The sequence below is a fragment of the Bos indicus x Bos taurus genome, chromosome 26 (genome assembly GCF_003369695.1).
Source record: "Bos indicus x Bos taurus breed Angus x Brahman F1 hybrid chromosome 26, Bos_hybrid_MaternalHap_v2.0, whole genome shotgun sequence".
Taxonomy (NCBI): Eukaryota; Metazoa; Chordata; class Mammalia; order Artiodactyla; family Bovidae; genus Bos; species Bos indicus x Bos taurus.
The window spans coordinates 51,002,732-51,006,518 of NC_040101.1; the positions used below are offsets into that span (position 1 = coordinate 51,002,732).

At 38.6% G+C, this 3,787-nt stretch overlaps 1 pseudogene; it reads left to right on the forward strand.

Annotated features, from left to right (window-relative positions):
- Positions 1-2,097: 2,097 nt before the first annotated feature.
- Positions 2,098-3,038, forward strand: LOC113884479 (annotated as a pseudogene).
- The last annotated feature ends 749 nt before the right edge of the window (positions 3,039-3,787 follow it).

Below are 3,787 nucleotides of genomic sequence, written 5' to 3' on the forward strand. Positions count from 1 at the left end.
CCATTTCCTTTTCTACAGGATCTTCCCAACATAGGGATAGAACCTGCATTTCCTGCATTGGCAGGCATATTCTTTACTGCTAAGCCATCAGGGAAGTCCCTATTCTCTGTGACCACAGCTCTAAGCCTGAGTTTTTTCCATTGTTACTCAGACATGATGGGATAGAAATTTCATCAGAGTGTGTTAGCAAGAAACTATGAAAAATGAAAGTGAAAGTCGCTCAGTTGTGTCCAACTCTTTGCAACCCCATAGACTTCACAGTCCATGGAATTCTCCAGGCCAGAATACCGGAGTGAGTAGCCTTTTCCTTCTCCAGGGGATCTTCCCAACCCAGGGATTGAACTCAGATCTCCCACATTGCAGGTGGATTTGTTACCAGCTGAACTACAAAGGAAGCTCAAGAATACTGGAGTGGGTAGCTTATCCCTTCTCCAGTGGATTATCCTCACCCAGGAATTGAACCGGGTTCTCCTGCATTGCAGGTGGATTCTTTACCAACTGAGCTGTGAAGGAAGCCCATAGCACAAGTGAATTCATGTTTTGCACTATGTAGAATATCTGTAAGGACAGTCCTCAACTTCAACAGATAAATAATTATAGTATTAATAAATAAAATTTGAAATGCGAAGGAATTATACAGAGTCATGTCTTGAGGCTCCTTTTTTGTTAATATTTCATGGTTCCACTATGTGGGAAATAAAAACAGGATCAAAAATAAAATTCAAATAGGCTAACATTGGATTTAGTGAAACTAGTCTTATTTTTCCAGAGCTGCCAAAAATAAAAGTAATTATTCGGAAGCATTCATCAAGAACTACTATACATCCTTCCACAAAACTTCGTTTACAATTGAAGGTAAGTACTTTGGATGTTTTAAGCCCCTGAAATATACTGACACATGTTTATGGGAAAAGATGTTATCTACATATAGTATAGAATACATTATCTAACAGACTACTTAATTAGTGTTATCTATCAGAAACAAAGTACAAAATGTAGTAAATTTTTGAATGGGAACATAATCCTAAGTCTCTTTAATTATTATGCAAATAAAATTATATTTTCACATAGATCTGATTAATTTCCTTTTAACTTACATAGCATCAAGTATGTATTTTATAAAAGTAAGTAAGTCATGCTAGATCATTTTTATATTTTAAAGCTTTCGGGACTTACACAAAATTGAAAAACAGGGAAATATAAGTGTATTTTCATTTATCTATTATGTATTTTTAACTGCCACTTTTGTTACCAAATCGAAGCTTACTCTGCTTACTGCAAGGCAAGCCAATTAACTGTGAGCTTAAGTATTGAGGCAAGGAATATTGACTTTATTCAGAAAGCCAGCAGGCCAAGAAGATAGCAGACTGATGTCTCAAAATAATCATCTAATCAGGGTCCAGATGACAGGTTCTTTTATAAAACAGAGATGAGGGGAGGATGAAGAAGTAAATTTAAAAGGTCATTAGTTTTGCAATCATCTCCTGGAGTCTCAAGTCTTGGGCAGAGGATGTGTTAATTCTTTCCCTCCCATAGCCATCCACAGGTGGACAGGGTCCTGAACAAATGCACTTTGGTTTAACATTCAGGCAGAGGGGAAGGGTTTTCTGAGGTAGACCAATATGTATGAACAGTATTCTTTCAGTGAACAAAAGCACAGGAAACAAAGGTTAAAGAAAAGAAATATATCCAACATGGAGTAAGTTTTTCCCTGTAACGTATACATGGGCATCAAAGCCTTGGTGGCACCAAAAACACTGGAATATTACTATCAGTCATCTCAAGTGCTTTCTTTCAGATACTATTTAATTTTTAATCAGCATCTTCCCATATTTTCTACATCACAAAGCAAAGAAGTACTGCTTATTTGTAGAGCAAAGTAAGGCTTAAGAGGACTACTCTGAGAGTAATAGACTCCTTTCCCTGGGGCTAGAATGGCATGCCATTGGAGAGCTGTAGCTACCTTGTGCCCACAAGATGCTTTGACTCACAGATAGAAGATGCTAATGATCACCTTCCCCAGCACTAGAAGAAGCCATAGAAGGTATCATTTTTATTCTTCAACTCGCAAAAAACTCTGCCAAATCCACAGACTAAATGGCTAAAGTGAATCTTACTTTTGTCACTGATTCATTCTCAAGGGAATTACAGACCAGCCAGAGCTTCAAGTCCCCTGCTTCGTGGTGTTTTTGGTCATTTATCTGGTCATGGTGCTGAGCTTGATAACCCTTATTGGAATTGATGCTCAACTCCACACGCTTATGTACTATTTCCTCAGTCACTTGGTCTTTGTTGATGTTTGCTGCTCCTCTGCTGTCACACCAAAGATGATGGTAAACTTTGTTGTGGAGCATGATACTACTGCTTTCTATGCTTGTACAATGCAACTGGGCTGTTTTCTCACCTTCATCATCATGGAGTGTTTCCTTCATGGCCTATGATAGCTATGTAGCCATCTGCAGTCCCTGCATTATTCCACACTGATGTCAAAGAGAGTCTGCATTCGATTAGTGGCAGTTCCACATGTATACAGATTTCTAGTTGCCCTGTTCCATACCATCATCACCTTCCATCTAACAGTGTGGGCCCAATGTTAATAAGCATTTCTACTGTGATGGTCTTCCTCTCTTGGCTCTGTCATGCTCAGACACACACATGAAGGAAATTCTGATCTTTGCCTTTGCTGGTTTTGATATGATCTGTTCATCTTCCATTGTCCTCACCTCCTACCTCTTCATCATCGACACCATCCTAAGGATCCACTCTACCCAGGGGTGACACAAGGCCTTTTCTACCTGTGACTCTCACATGGTGGCTATTACTATTTTTTTTATGGCACACTGATCTTTATGTACCTACAGCCCAAGTCAAACTACTCCCTGGACACAGACAAAATGGCATCTGTGTTTTACACAGTGGTGATCCCCATGTTGAACTCACTTATCTATAGTCTAAGAAACAAAGAGGTAAAAGATGCCTCCAAGAAAGTCTTGGGAAAAAGTTGTGAAACTTTAAATATATTAAAATTAAGAAAATAATAATAATAATATTTTATTACATACAAGAAGAGAAATAAGTCAGTCTTTCCCTTTTTGACATTGCTTGTAATTTTTTTTTTTTTTACCAATAAACTGAAAATGTGATTGTTAATTCAGAAAGTGAAAGTGAAAATGAAGTCGCTCAGTCATGCCCGACTCTTTGTGACCCCATGGACTGTGGCCCACACCAAGCTCCTCCGTCCATGGGATTTTTCAGGCAAGAGTACTGGAGTGTGTTGCCATTTCCTTCAGAAGATCTTGATAATTACTACAAAGACCCAGGTCAATTCTGGAAAGTCAGTTTGATTCTGAGTCTTGCTCAGGACATTGTAGCATTTAAAGACCATGAAATCATCTTCAAATACAAACACAAATACACTCCCAAACACATACACATGTATCCCAAACAAAGGTATCAGCATCTTTTTCTTAGAACTCAGGACTTTAGAACCAAGACTGCCTGAGTTTGAATTCTGTCTTCTTTTATTAGCTGTGAAACTTGGGACAATTGACCTGGACTCTGCATGATTCTCTTTCCAACTTTACAAAATAATGGGAACCAACTGGTTGATCCGGTTTTGAAGGTTAAGCAGGTTAATGTTTATGAAAGGCTTAGAACAGTATCCTGTTATAGTAAGTGCTATGCATGCTAAGTCACTTCAGTCATGTTCAGCTCTTTGTGACTCCATGGACTATAGCCTGTCAGGCTCCTCTGTTCATGGGCTTTATTGGACAAGAATACTGAAGTG